At 41.5% G+C, this 15414-nt stretch overlaps 1 protein-coding gene and 1 long non-coding RNA gene across 8 annotated transcripts in view; one reads left to right on the forward strand and one right to left on the reverse strand.

Moving 5' to 3' along the window:
* The window catches only part of SLC7A2 (solute carrier family 7 member 2), a 74606-nt gene extending 62337 nt beyond the window's left edge, over positions 1 to 12269 (reverse strand). For 2 of the 7 annotated variants that reach the window (XM_050801955.1, XM_050801947.1), the window contains exons 1-2: positions 12119 to 12269; positions 7206 to 7249 (exon numbers count right to left, since the gene is read on the reverse strand). The gene's annotated coding sequence lies outside the window, so the exon portion shown is untranslated. Of the gene's footprint in view, positions 1 to 7205; positions 7250 to 11795; positions 11871 to 12118 lie in introns of those variants that run through there. The other 5 variants (XM_050801950.1, XM_050801948.1, XM_050801951.1 and 2 more) reach the window with 5 other exon arrangements.
* On the forward strand, positions 10276 to 14196 carry LOC126961489 (uncharacterized). Its single transcript, XR_007728317.1, has 3 exons — positions 10276 to 10383; positions 11339 to 11492; positions 14122 to 14196. It is a non-coding gene; the product is annotated as an uncharacterized LOC126961489 (long non-coding RNA).
* The last annotated feature ends 1218 nt before the right edge of the window (positions 14197 to 15414 follow it).

Genomic DNA, 15414 nt, shown 5'->3' on the forward strand with positions numbered 1-15414 from the left:
AGTTGCCGGGCGTGGTAGCTCACACCTGTATTCCCAGCACTTTGGGAGGCCAACGCGGGTGGACCACTTGAGGTCAGGAGTTCAGGACGACCCTGGCTATCATGGCGAAACCCTGTCTTTACTAAAAATACAAAAATTAGCCAGGTCTGGTGGTGGGCACCTGTAATTAATCCTAGCTACTTGGGAGGGTGAGGCAGAAGAATCCCTTGAACCAGGGAGGCAGGGGTTGCAATGAGCCAAGATCGTACCACTGCACTCCAACGGGCGACAGAGCGAGACTCTGTCTCAAAAGAATAATGATAATAATAAAAGGGAAATTAAACTTAGTTCACTAAAATGAGCACTTCTCTTCCAATTCTTGAAAATAGCCTGAATTCTGATTCACGCATAAAACGTTAGATTTCAGATTTTATAGTTCAACTTTACTGATTTCTCTGGTCCAATATGCAATGAATTAAAATGACATGATGACGTAAAGGCCCATTCTTTAAACAGATGACTCGAACTTTCAATTACCGTTGGTACCAACGACTACAGCTGGTGTCTACAGCCCCCACTCCCAGAGCTGCCTCCACTTTAGTGATATCATTCGCCTGCCTTATAAACCAGCATCTCCATCATCACCAACACACACCACAGGAGCTCGCCACCAAAAGGTGGCACCGACCAATCAACTGAAAGTCAAAAATAAAAATAAAAATTTCAATTCCACTAAATACTTTCAAAACTGAGAGAAATAACGTGGGTCCTTCAGGGTTTTTAAAATCCTTATAAAAATTAATATATTAATATACTACCATTACCAGTGGTTCAATGAGATAAATTGGGCTTTCAGTTTTCAGTCACTTGACTAAATTATCATTTTTACTATTTGTTGATTTTTATTTTTATTTTTTTTGAGACAGAGTCTTGCTCTGTCTCTCAGGCTGGAGTGCAGTGGTGCAATCTCACCTCACTGCAACCTCCGCCTCCTGGGCTCAAGTGATTCTCCTACTGCAGCCTCCTGAGCAGCTGGGATTACAGGCGCCCGCCACCACACCCAGCTGATTTTTGTATTTTTATTAGAGATGTGGTTTTGCCATGTTGGCCAGGCTGGTCTTGAACTCCTGATCTCAGGTGATCTGCCTGCCTTGGCCTCCCAAAGTGCTGGGATTACAGGCATGAGCCACTGCGCCTGGCCCAATTTATCCTTTTTAAAAGTAGACAGGACATCCAACAATACCTAGAGTTAGCAATGTAGGAAGAATACAAAAATATTTTACTTAATACAAGAGTAACAATAAGGTTGTATGTCCTTCACATTTCTCTTATACTTTGTAGCAAAAAAGACCAGAATAATGTAAATATGTTATTCATTATTCAAAAAGTACATGTGATCCATTTCAGTACAGATGAAATGCACTATCAACAGAAATGTTCTGCCAAGTCTGCTCTTTTTTTGTTTGGTTCACTGAACTAAGTGCAAACCATCTGTTACCTATGATAATTAGAAAAAGTAAAAAATTCAAAGAGCTTTTTATTAAAAAAAAAAAAAAAAAAACACAATAGCACTCCAAACAGAACTTACTTGTTTAAAAGCACCATTTATGAGGTTCAAACCCTAATGACTTTAAAAGACTTAGAACTCATATTTAAAGTCTTTTTATTTTTAGATTAAGACTATATTTTCCCATTTTCTGGTAAAAGTATGCCATTTAATAAACTTGTTCATACCATAAGAATGTCACTCTACTAAAATATCTTATCCAAATATATTAATTTCCAAGAAATTTTAAAAACTAAAAACTTTCTTTTCCACTCTTCCTTAACACTTACAATTTTCTAAATGCACTTCATTAGCTTCAAATTATCTCTTTGAAAAATAATTTAATAGCTTATGAAATCTTTAGGGCATATTTCTATTACATGTTATCACTAAATTAAGAGTTTCTTAAATTTATTCATTTGTATTTTTTCTTTTTTCACTGAGATGTAATAATTGTACATATTTATGGGATACAGGATATTTCAATATGTATATACTATATGTAATGATCAAATCAGGGTAATTTGCATATCCATCACTTCAAATATTTTTCATCTCTCTGCATTGTGGACATTCAAAATCCTTTCTTCAAAAAACTTAAAAAGGCCAGGTACAGTAGCTTATGCCTATAATTCCTGCACTTTGGGAGGTGAAGGTGAGAAGATCGTTTGAGGCCAGGAGTTCAAAACCAACCTATGCAACACAGTGAGATCTCCGTCTCCACACACACAAAAATAATATTAATGCACACACACACACACACACATTTAAATCACTTCCAGCTTTTTAATATTATATAATAAATTATAGTTAACCATTAAAATCTAAAAATTTTAAGTTAAAATTGTACTGATTCCCAATTTAAAAATTCCACATAGGCCAGGCATGGTGGCTCATGCCTGTAATCCCAGCACTTTGGGAGGCCAAGGCAGGTACATCACAAGGTCAGGGGATCGAGACCATCCTGGCCAACACAGTAAAACCCAGTCTCTACTAAAATATAAAAAAAACTAGCCAGGCGCAGTGGTACGCGACTACAGGAGGCTGACGCAGGGGAATCGCTTGAACCCGGGAGGCAGAGGTTGCAGTGAGCCAAGATTGCGCCGTTGCACTCCAGCCTGGTGACACAGTGACAGTCTGCCTCAAAAAAAAAAAAAAAAAAAAATTCCACAAATAAGTAGTGCATTCTAGTAATTATTATTTGTTTTCACAAAACATAATGGTCTGATTTTTCAACATGCTTGGACTCTAGTCTTCACTCTACCCCTAGCTGTCTAACCTCACATGAGCTGAGATTGCGCCACTGCACTCCAGCCAGGTGACAAAGCAAGAGTCTGTCTCAAAAAAAAAAAAAAATTCCACATAAGTAGTGTATTCTAGTAATTATTATTTGTTTTCACAAAAACAGAATGGTCTGATTTTTCAATATGCTAGGACTCTAGTCTTCACTCTATCCCTAGCTGTCTAACCTCAGATGAGTTACACCTCTCAAGACCTCAGTCTCTTAACCTATAAAAAGAGCGCTCTAAAATGTCATTCTGAGGCACTTACTTCTCTTCCATATTTGTCTAGCACTGCGCCAGAAACTTGATAACTGTCCACAGCGAAGGAGGCTAGAGAGGAACATGTCCGAAGCCTCTGAAATTTCATACAGGACAGTTTTAAATGTACTGTGAAGTTTAGGCTTTAAAACACAAAATCAACTACCACAACAGTGTCTCATCATTTTTATAGTGATATAAGCAAACAAATTTCCAGGACACAAAGCGTTACTCATGTTATCAATCCTCTTTAAAGAAAACAGTGATTTTAGTTATAAAAATGAAATGCTGCTAAGTTTCAAGAGAGTTTAAAGCAGGCACCAGCCCAGCACTTGTTTTCACAGCTCTACTACTACAAATTTTATCAACACCCACTATTGTCTCTGAATGGCATGTAAAAGTGCTCTGTGCCATGCTCTTGATGAATTGTACAGACACAAGTCCTACTCCACCTACACAACCACTATGCCACAAATGCAATGCCTTTAAAAGAGGGCTCTCTTTTGCAATAAAACATTACAAATCCTAGCTACAAGTAAAGCAAATGTTGCAAGAGATAATTTCAGTAGCTAAATCAGCATTAAAATTCCTCACTTCGTCTCACTACTACTCATTAAGCATGTTATTGAACAAACATAACTATAAAAGGAAAAGCTAAGGGTTATTTTACATTGTAAAAACGGATAAGGCCCTGCAAGGATGCTTCCATTGATCTTTAGTATGATTCAGTTCTATTCAACTGTGAGTTTACTAAATCTCAGAGATTTCTACAAGAACAGCCATATCAGACTGACATTGAGCTGGCAAGATTAGATTTCAAACATCACACTAAAGATGCTCCAATTTTAGATAAGAAAAGAGGGCATTGACTATTCTTATCCATTTTTTTTTTTTTCCTGTTTATGTCATACATTTACAAATACTCAATTTAAATGATCTCAGCAAAAACTCAAGCAAATTTGTTTCTGGCCCATAGGAAGACATTGAAATCTATGAAACTAAGAATTTGGAGGAAAAAAAGATGGTGAGGCTGGAGATCACTGAAGTCAAGTATATCCTTGAGGCCAGGGAACGGCGTCCACTATGGCACTAGTGAGAACGGTCATTGCTGTGTTACTGTCACAGCTCTGCGACTCACAGAGTGCCCCCGACTGCCGCATCTACTTCTGAGCCAGTTCTCAGCACCAACTTGGAGGTCATAAGCAGTCTTCTTCAGCAAGAGGAAAGGACGCATGACCAAGAAGGCCCCATCCTGCCCACAGGATTCTCTCTTAAGATATTTCTCCGAGAAGTTGAAATGGTTTCTGCGTTCCAGGGTTCTTATCTTGGGTTTCTGAAACCCTGGTAGCCCACTGGTTGGAATGCAGGAAGTCTTGACCTTCCAGAAATCTTACACAAAATTGCCGGAGGGAGGAGGCACAGTTTACATACAGATGTGCATTCTTTTTTACAGGGAAGTGAACTGGATGGGATCAGGGGGTACATGCTTCCATCACTTAATATCCTTAACTCCCCTAAAACATCAAGGGAGTCACTGCTGTACAAAACAGCTGCTATGATCTTAAGAGTTATTCTTTCCCCCAGAGGCATGAATGTAAACAGAATGGCCAACATATCGGAGTAAAGGAGGAGGAGCTCCTTCTCTGTGTATCAGGGAACTATGGGAATCATTCATTCAAATGCCTTTCATTAGAAAAAACCGTAAACGTCACCCAATCTTTTCTTTTTCTTTACCTGAATTTCTTTAGTTCTCCTGTTTGAGTCACTTATTCAATCTTTTAAGAGTTGCAGTTAAATTTCAGAGACTGCTCAAACAGTACGGCCCTCAAGTTGTAAATATTAATACAATACTACTTAAAAAGAGTATGACCTTTAACTTCTCCAAATTTGTTAATAAAAGGTGGTAATATAGATGAAAACCAGAGAGAAGACGACATGGTAGAAGAGTAACCGTGAACATATATGGGTTCTCTAAGGAATGCATACAGAAATACAATCGATAAACTTGATAGAATTAATTGTTACTCTGGTCATTCAACATGACCTCAATTTTATCCCATAATAAGAACCACTGGCAATTCTATCACGTTTGTGCTCTGCCAATTAGAATTACATAAACATTTAAAAATATCACTGCAATTCAAGACTTTAAAATGTGAAATAATTTAAAGAGCAACTAATTCAAAGGTAGGGGCTTCAATCCCTTAGAAACTGAACTCTGTACGAAACTGACCAGTGGTCCAGGAGAGCCACAAGATCTCATTTACCACCTGCCTCAATCTCACTGAGCACCTGGCACATTCTCACAGGGCACACAGCCGATGCTCGATACTTACTCCACACTGAGACTCACTAAACACTCAACAGTCCCCTTTCGTTTCAAGATGATCAATAAACTGAATTCTTAGTAGTTTGTTATTCTTCTATCAATGCCTTCAAGAAAGTCCAGATCAATGCAAAATGCCAGGCCTCTGAGTTGAAATCGAAACCTCACTTCGCTTGGTAAATCACAGCCAATGTGATTTCACTTTCTTGCCATAGGCTGCCGTGGAACAAAGGTAAATTCCTCATGTGGCCAAAATACACCTGAGTGTTTCTGAGGCCTAAGGATGGAGGGTCAACGCTCACCCCAGGCTCCTTCTAGGTCTCCCCAGAACCCAAGAGCAAAGATGTCTCCCAAACAATTGCTTAAATCACAACTGAATGAAAAAAACCACTTAAAACTTGCTGGTGAATTCAAATATAAATATAAAATTGGATTGTTTCATATGATCATTAAAGCAAATAGAAAGTCCATCCAGAGTAGCCTAAAGTTTTGAGCTCAGACTTTTCCCACAGGAATTCATACCCACATTGATACAAATTATCACAAAGAGTTTCCATTTGAATTTTTATCAGGACAAGTATCTTGGAAAGTTGCAAATATTCTGTGAACTATGAGCGTCATGTATGAATAATAAGTACCCTTTGCTAGAACAGACAAGGAACATCGTGGGAGTGAATATAAAGTAAATTTCAGGAAGGAAAAAAGGCACGATCCAAAGAAACAGCCACCCTTCTGAAGGGGAAAATTTCTTTCAATAAAGGTGTTTTTTGTCGGGCGCGGTGGCTCACGCCTGTAATCCCAGCACTTTGGGAGGCCGAGGCGGGCAGATCACGAAGTCAGGAGATCAGAATCATCCTGGCTAACACGGTGAAACCCCGTCTCTACTAAAAACACAAAAAATTAGCCGGGTTGCGGGCGCCTGTAGTCCCAACTACTCGGGAGGCTGAGGCAGGAGAATGGCGTGAACCCGGGAGGCGGAGCTTGCAGTGAGCCAAAACTGCGCCACTGCACTCCAGCCTGGGCGACAGAGGGAGACTCTGTCTCAAAAAATAAATAAATAAATAAAAATAAAAATAAAGATGTTTTCTACTTGAAGAAAAACCACAAAGAAGAAATTTGTGAAATTTTTATTTACTAATTGATTTATGGAAAGTTCATTTAAAATTTTATTAACTTATACAACATTTTAAAATAATAATATAATGAACATGCACTCACCACCCAACCCAAGACCTAAAATGAATACTATTTACTGCCCATGTAAGAACCAATCATGATATTCTAGCAGTACGTGGTGAAGAACTATGATTAAAGAATTTGGAGCACCTGAGGTCCACTGAACAAAAACCTTGTGAAGTGATTCCCCTAGAAGAAATGGACTCATTCCAGGATTCCTTTAAATAATCTGCCTGAGTAGACTAAAAAATGTGAATCAATTACTTGTCCAAACCCCCCTCCACCCAACCTCTCAGGAATGAGTATCAAAAATTTTCTAAAGGGTATATTCACAAGAACCAGGAACCTGGAAAGTGAACTAGTGATACTCAACTCTGTACTTCGATGGAAATCTTCCTTGTACAACGGAAGAGCAATATCTTATAGGAATTGAAGTCTCCAGTAAACATTCTTTTAAAGTATTTTTTTCTTCTACTAGGCCAATGGTAGGACACGAAACTCAATGTGTTTCTTCTAACAGAAGAACTCTTCCCTCTCTAATATGGAATAGGCACAAATCTTTCCACTGTCAACATTTTTTTTTAATCAGTCCTTTTTCCATTCCAACGTGCAAGCCAAGATTGAAATCAACACTAACCTGTAAAGGCTCACTGCTTTCCTGCTGGTCTTCAGAGTCTCCTGCTGGGAGAAGCAATGATGGGAGTGGTAACTAAAAGGCTCATGTGATTTCTCCATTCTTTTTTTTTAAGCCTCCACCTCCCAGATTCAAGCGATCCTCCCACCTTAGCCACAGATATACTCCCAACATATATATATACACACACTTGTAGGAAGACTTAGGGAGACTTGATGAAACCAAAATGGGTTAAAGAAAGAAGAGAATTTTCCCCACAACTGTGGGAAAAACTAGTAAGAATCAACAAGGGACATAAAAATTCTTTGTTGTGTATTGTTCACCAAATATTCCAAAAATGAATATAACACAGTCGGGGCTTTTTTTTTTTTTAAGCTCCTGTTACAAAGGTCATGGAATGTTCTCGCATCACTCGCCTTCCCAATACTGAATCCCAGATTAGGCTCAGTTCTGCAGAGGGGGGTTAGTACACAGCAGTGCCAGAATGGGTGTGCGGGTGTTACTTTCATTTTTTATCTCATTTTACAAATTTTATATTTTATTTTTTGCAGGAGGATGGGGATACGGCGAAAAATTAAATTCATGACATTTGCAGCACTAGAACGCTCTAGTTTCATGATTCAGTCTTGGATATATAAAGTCCTGTATCAAGAAATTCCAAGATTTTCCACAACACATCACATCCATACACACCCAGAATAACAGGGAGCCACAACTCTGAAGAGAGAGGTTCAAACTAAAAGTCTAAATAAGAACAGCAGAGACGTGACCCACATATTCGAATTCAGCCTTTAAAATAGCCTCACTAACTCAAATCTTTTCTTAAGTCAATACTAATTATACTCACCAGTGAGGTCAACATAATGGCAGCAGAGGCCTTTCTCAGAAATATTTAAAGTTTAAGAGTCCACAGGAGGCCGAGTGCAGTTGCTCATGCCTGTAATCCCAGAACTTTGGAAAGCCGAGGCGGCCGGATCACTTGAGGCCAGGAGATCGAAACCAACCTGGGCAACATGGCGAAACCCCATCTATACTAAAATCATAAAAATTAGCCGAGCATGGTGGCACACGCCCGTAATCCCAGCTACTAAGGAGGCTGAGGCATGAGAATCGCTTCAACCCACGAGGTGGAGGTTGCCATGAGCAAAGATTGTACCACTGCACTCCAGCCTGGGCAAGAGAACGACAGAACGAGACTGTCTCAAAAAAGAAAAAAAAAAAAAGAGTCCATAAGAATGTGAAAAGTAACAGTATACTGCTTGTTTCCATAGATTGATATGTAACAGTTTCCATTACTAAGATGGACAAGAAAAATTAATAGGTGACTCATGCTGTGATTACCTTAACTAGCTGGAGCCTGACAGAAATGAACCCCTAATTGGCTGGGGTGTGTGTGTGTGTGTGTGTGTGTGTGTGTGTGTGTGTTTTGAGACAAACTCTGTCGCCCAGGCTGGAGTGCAGTAGCACAATCTCGGCTCACTGCAACCTCCACCTCCCGGGTTCAAGCGATTCTCCTGCCTCAGCCTCCCGAGTAGCTGGGATTATAGGCGCCTGCCACCGCACCTGACTAATTTTTGTATTTTTATTTTTTATTTTACTTTAAGTTTTTGGATACATGTGCAGAACACACAGGTTTGTTACATAGGTATGCATGTGCCATGCTGGTTTGCTGCACCTATTAACCCAATTTTCGTATTTTTAGTAGAGACGAGGTATCACCATGTTGGCGAGGTTGGTCTTGAACTCCTGGCCTCAAGTGATCTGCCCGAATTGGCTGGGTTTTGTCTATGTCATCCACAACATTTCCACAGCCACAAGCACCCCTTCTAAAACAAGAGCTAGAAAGTCAAGTAAAAGGGAAATATAAGAGGAGTGCAGACAAATTTGTTACTACTAGTGAAATAAAAATGTCCAGCACATGTGCTTTTAATGATGCAATAGTAGCATCACCTTCATGTATTAGAGAGAGCATGTAAATTACTTGCTTTGTGGCACAGACAGTTCTGAAATTGCCTGCTTAGAAGTGGTGGTATTTTTCAATACAGTACAGCAAAATAAAAAACTACTCTTAAAATCCACCAATGGAGTTCCCCAAATGTAAACATAATTAAAGAATCCCTCTAAAACCAGAGTTACACATTGCTTTTTTGATTTTCCAGTGTACAGAGTAGAAACTCAGTTTTCAATGAAGGAATAAATACATTTGAAGACATATAAAACATCTTTTCTCAAACTGTTGAAATCAGTGGCATTCAGTCAACAATAAAGACATACTAAACATGTGTTATGTGACAGATACTGTATTAGGTACTAAAATGAAAAGTTATTAAAACAGAAGACAATGACAAGAACAATTATTTTCTGTTGTCATTCAAGGCTGTATCTATATAGTTTTGAATATTCAGATTAAAGGTTTAGAAATGAGTTAACAGCTTCCATTTTCAAGCCCATTTAGACAAGTGCTATCACTTAAGAGAAATCTTAGTTAACTAAGTTTTTCAGGATTCAGTTGGATGACAAAGCATTCAAATGATGTACCCAATACTAAACATGTGACTATTTAGAAATATATTCCACTGAAAGTTTTTTGATTTTGTTCTAAATGTTTGGCATCTAGTAGGTAGTCTGTAAGAGTCTTTAAAATCAATGTATTCATATCTACATGTTTGGGAACATAAAGCAAAAAGCAACATGAAGGTGCTTTCAACATTCTGTTCTGAAAGTTGTTCACCAAAGGGCATCAAAGTAAAACCAGCAGATGGCTCTGAACACACAGAGAGAGAAGCAGGGAGAGAGAATGGAGGGAAGAGGTTGAGAGAAGTGAGGGAGAGGGAGGGAGAGAAAGAGAGAGACAGGAAGAGAGAAGGGAGGAAGAGAGGTAGGGAGAAGGAGGGAAGGAGGGAAAGAGGGAAAGAGGGGGAATGAGGGAGAGAGAGGGAGAGAGAGAGGGAAAAATAAAACAAGAGAAGACAGAGGCTAGGCTAAATAGAGAAGCTGCCAGAGGACTTCTGGGAAAAAACATTTGAAAAGGAAGGACTGAAAAGAGAAGAAATGGGCACAACGAGGACTCCGGGTCTGGCCATAACAGCCAGGAGAAACGAGGGCTTAAGCCAGGAGGTCTGAAAAGAGAACAGAAGGTAGACCGCCTAGAATGGGGACGAGGTACTTCTACTTTGCAAAGGTGAGTGTGTTTGCAGTGCAAAGCAAGAAACGAGAACTTTAAAATTCTTCAGGCACATGTGTTCAAATGGCAAAGATATATGGGAATACAAGATGAAAAACTCCATTGTAAAATCAGGCTTTTTAAATTGCCACAGCTCCCCTGTCTCCCCGGCTAGCTTCTATTCGCCTTCACAGTCTCCTAAGCCCAGTGACAGGAGAGCTCTGGAATGATTAGAGATTCTGGAATGAAAAGAGCTATGCCCACTGCTTATGAGGCCAAGGATTCTGCAAACTGGATCCCTGCAGATACCACAGCGCTTTACTCTGGTCTCCAAGGCCATGGCACACCCTAAAAGATTAAAATGCCTTAAGGTAAATGACCATTCCCAAATGAAGGCACAGCATGGAAACAAAGTGTGGGCCAAGGGAGGAAACTTCAAAAATCACAATAAAGTGCGATTCAATCCAGAGCGGGCAACTAGCAACTTTGTAGTAAAAGGAGGGGGGAAAAGTCGTGTGTTCTGCAGAGAGATCATTTCATGTGACGCTTCAGTGCAATTAAAAAAAAAAAGGATTTATTAATTACAAAGCAATCCTAACAAGGTCCATAACTAATATATAATATTCACATCCTATACATCTACTAGAGAAAGATTACAAACACAAAATGTTTCACCTTCCGGAGGAGATAATTATTAAGTTTTAAAGACTGGTTCAGGCAAGAATGAAAAGTATCAAGTCAAGGCCACATACATTCTAATTTTATAACCCAGGCGGCCCTGGACAGGATTCAGAGAGCTCTTATTTGAATAAGATCTGACGATATCCCCTCATTAAAAGGATTAGCGCTTCCGCACAAACGTCCAGATAAATCTTATTACTGGTCCAAAATTAGTCACCTAAAGGCTTTAGACAGTTTTGCATAAATATTTACAACTCTGAAGAGGCTGAGTACTTTTTCTCTTGAAATCCAGGCACTATATCCACTTCAAAAGCCACGTATGATTGTGACTTTTGCTGAGCATATTGCTTTTCATCGAGTTGAAGACACAATCTCTCAATACCTTACTCCATAGACTAGATGTAAGCGTCAGAAGCGGATCGAAAGAAAGTTTTCCGGGTGCACAGGTACTCTGGGGTGAGGGATACGGAGATTCTCTAAGCCTCAAGAACAGCGTTTCATGAAATGGGCTTCATGAAACAGGCTTAAAAATACTGCCCAAGTCAAACGGATTTTAAAAGGCACCTAGTTACTTTAAAATACCCAATACAAACACCAAGATGGGCCATTTTACCAGGTCCCCTGCAGAATGTGAAGGGGCTTCCAGCGCTCCAAGCCGGGTTTCTAATTTAAGCCAAGAACCCCAAGGGAGCGATGGCGACTTCGGGGACCCCGGCAGCGTGCAGGTCCGGGAGGTTCAGCCTACCCACCTGGAGAGGGGTGCGCCGAGCCCCTCTGGAAAGAGTGACTCAAGGGTCCCCGCGAAGTCGCCGTACCAGCCCCTCTCCCAGTTTCAGCAGTCACCGAAGTCCCCGAGCAAAGCCGACTGCACAGGGACCAGACGAGCCGGGGCGCAGCCCGGTGGACGAGGGTCCGCGGCTTCAGCCCCAGCCCACGGCCCCGGGACTCCGCGCCGAAAAGTCGCTGGAGTGCGGCCTCCGCGCAGCTGCGCGCAGCTGGACCCGTCCCTGGGCGCCCGCGCCCCGCTTCTTCCCCGCGGCCTCTCGGCGGGGCGGGAGACCTGGCAACTTACTGGGGCTGCGCTGGGGGCCGCGCCGAGAAGGCGGCGGTGGGCTGGCGGCTGGAACGCGTCGGGGGCCCGCGGCTAGGGGAGGCTGGAGCAGCGGCCGCCGCCTCGCTGGTCCCGCGAACAGGAGCGCCCGCCGGCCGCGCTGAGCAGAAGGCGGGTTGGGCACGTGGGCGCCACTCTGTGTAGGCGCCCGGGGCGGGGGCGGGGGCGGGGCGTGGGGCCGGGCGGCGCCGCCTCCTCCAGCCTCCCCCGCGCTCCCGGAACGCGACCCGGAGCCCGCCTCCCGCAGGGCTCCGGCCGCGCTGGCCAATCCCCGGGGTGGGCGGTGTGCGGCTCCGCGGGGTTTGCCTGGAGCCGGGCACACGTGGGCGGGTGCTGGCCCCGGGCTAGGCCGGCGGGCGCGGGCCGGAGAAGCGGGGCTGCGCGCGAGGACAAAATTCGTCCTCTCCTGGGAGGACCAAACCTCGAGGGCATTTCCGAATCTTCTAAGCAGAGTTCTAAGTGGGGTTTTGGTCCCCGCGTTTACTGTTCATTCTAGACAGATTTTGGAAATAAGAAAATAATAATAAAATACAATAATAGCAATGATAAATAGAAGCCCAGATGGATGTGCCTTGTCAAATGCAACCTAAACGTTGATAAATAATGTGCAGTTGCTATTTTGGAAGACTCCAGTAGCATGAATAGGTAGTCACGACTGTTTGGGGGTGGGTTTATAGGATATGACGTTATTTCCAGGGGAGCAAGAGCAGAAGTTACACAATCAGGGTTTCTCCTACTGTGCTATTGTTTACTTTAGGAGTCTCTGATAAGATTAAAGTCACAATGTGAAAGCCTGTTAATTTTAATCCAATACCAAGCGAAACACGCACTGAATTGAACAATAAGTGTGTGTCTGTGTGTGTGTGTGTGGTTTGTCTTTAGAGACAGGGTCTCTGTCGCCCAGGCTGGAGGGCAGTGACACGATCGTGGCTCACTGGAGCCTCCACCTCCTGGGCTCAAGCGATCCTCTCGCCTCAGCCTCCCGAAGTGTTGAGAATTACAGGCTTGAGCCACCACGCCCGGCCTGTTACTATTTTTGTTTGACAGAAAGGCCCACCTTACTTTGCTTAGTATTGGGGTAAACGTCCCTTTAACCCACCTACTAGTAAAAAGTTTAGCAAAGTGCCAGGTTCGTATTGCTGCCTCACAGTACATAAACAATTTTAATGTGGTATTCTAAATCATTCTTAACTTCAAGATATATTTCCCCAAGATAATCTAATAAATGGTGTGGGACTTCATTCCAGAAGATAGCACACACACACAAAATCCCAATTATTATCTTCAGAGCTCGTGTACCTCAGGAAGCCATCCACGGACTTCATCAAAAACTGGAAGTGTAGGCCGGGCGTGGTGTCTCACGCCTGTAATCCCAGCACTTTGGGACGCCGAGGCGGGCGGATCACCTGAGGTCAGGAGTTCGAGACTAGTCTGGCCAACACGGTGAAACTCCATCACTACAAAAAATACAAAAATTACCCGGGCACGGTGGCGGGCGCCTCTAACCCCAGCTACTTGGGAGGTTGAGGTAGGAGAATCGCTCGAGCCCAGGAGGCAGAGGTTGCAGTGAGTGGAGATAGCGCCATTACCGTCCAGCTTGGGCAACAGAGTGAGATTCCGTTTCAAAAACAAAAACAAATGAACAAAAAAACTGAAAGTTTAAACAGCACTGTGATTACAAAGATACGATGTGATAGACTAAATGTCTTAAGTAATAGAGACTGTCAAAGTAAACTTATTTTTACAGTCAAAAAAATTCCTTATGCAAATTATCATTAATAACATTAAGAGAAATGACGCATGTGGACTTTTAACACCAGATTCCTCCTCAATCCCACAGCTACGAGGCGTTGTTCAAGGGAGTGATGACTGAAGATACTTTGTCTAATTTCTTTTTTTTTTTAATTTTTTTTACTTTGTCTAATTTCTAAGGGTGAGTAATCTGATGTAAAATTTTTCCACAGGTTTTAAAAAAAATAGAGATTCCTTGGAGCTGCGGTGGCTCAGGCCGGTTGCCCTGGCACTCGGGGAGGCGAGGCTACACATTTGAGGCCAACCTGGTCAACACTGATTGAAAAGTAATAAAAATAAAAAAATTTAAAAATAGAGATTCCTATTATTAGACTTAAGCAATTATTTCTCCCACATATTTTTACTTAAAGGCTCTGTGTTTAAATCTGTTTAATTGGTGATTAAGTTACAACACAATGAGTTGGGATAAACAAATTTATTTGACATTTGGAAACTGCCAATTTTGTCAGAATACCGATCTCTGAGTTTACCTAATCTGCCTGCCGGAGCACTTCCAGAAGCAAGAACATGCTGTGTTCATGTGTGTGAATAAGAAAAACAATTTCATCTCTAGGCAAAAAAAGAGCAAGTTCTTTCAAACAACTTTCTAACAAGATTGCTGAATATCTTGACACACTAGTTCTTGACTTAATATATTCCATTTCCTGTTTGAAATTATTGATTAACCCTGAATCCTGCCTCACAAACTTTGGTTATTTCTCACCTTTAAAAATGTGTTTAGATGTGGAAAGAACAGGATATCCACATATTTAGTATGAATCTGTAAGACAGACCATGAGACAAGAGAAAATAGAATCGAATTTTTAGAAATGAAATATTTGAAACAGGTTTAGCTATTTTGACTTCATCTTCGTTGGCATTTTCTCTTGCTGCCCGGGGTTGAATTAGCATCTTTTTCCCAGTTGAGTAAAGTTTTCACCCACCTTCTACTTCACCCTTCCTGGTTTACTGCCATCACTTTTCACTTTCACTGGTCAAGTTTCCTCCTTAGGAATGAAGCAGAAAATCCAACTTAGTCATTTTCAGCAGACAGAGTAACCTAGGTTGTCATCTTCCAAAGATTTCACAAACATTTGTGCATGTCTGAACTCTTAAGGCTTTATGAAATTGCAGGGAATTTTAAGGGACTTCTGTAGCTGAATAAATTCCACACCCTGTACTCCCACACTTGCCAAATACAACCTAAAGTAAATCTCATGTCCACAAATAAGGGATTTACTTCAACTAGCAGGACTGAAGGAATGGATTCCTACCAGTTCTAATTCGTTACTCTATTATCACCAAGCTATTTTAGCGAAGACAAGCCAAAATCCTCCAATTTTTTTCAAATGGTTGGATACTGGATACTAATGCTTGTGCTGTCACTGAATCAACTCAAAAGGGAAAAAGAGTTGGACCAGAGTCAGAGCACTAGCTGTTTGTTTTTTGAGATGGAGTTTCACTCT

The sequence above is a fragment of the Macaca thibetana genome, chromosome 8 (genome assembly GCF_024542745.1).
Source record: "Macaca thibetana thibetana isolate TM-01 chromosome 8, ASM2454274v1, whole genome shotgun sequence".
Taxonomy (NCBI): Eukaryota; Metazoa; Chordata; class Mammalia; order Primates; family Cercopithecidae; genus Macaca; species Macaca thibetana.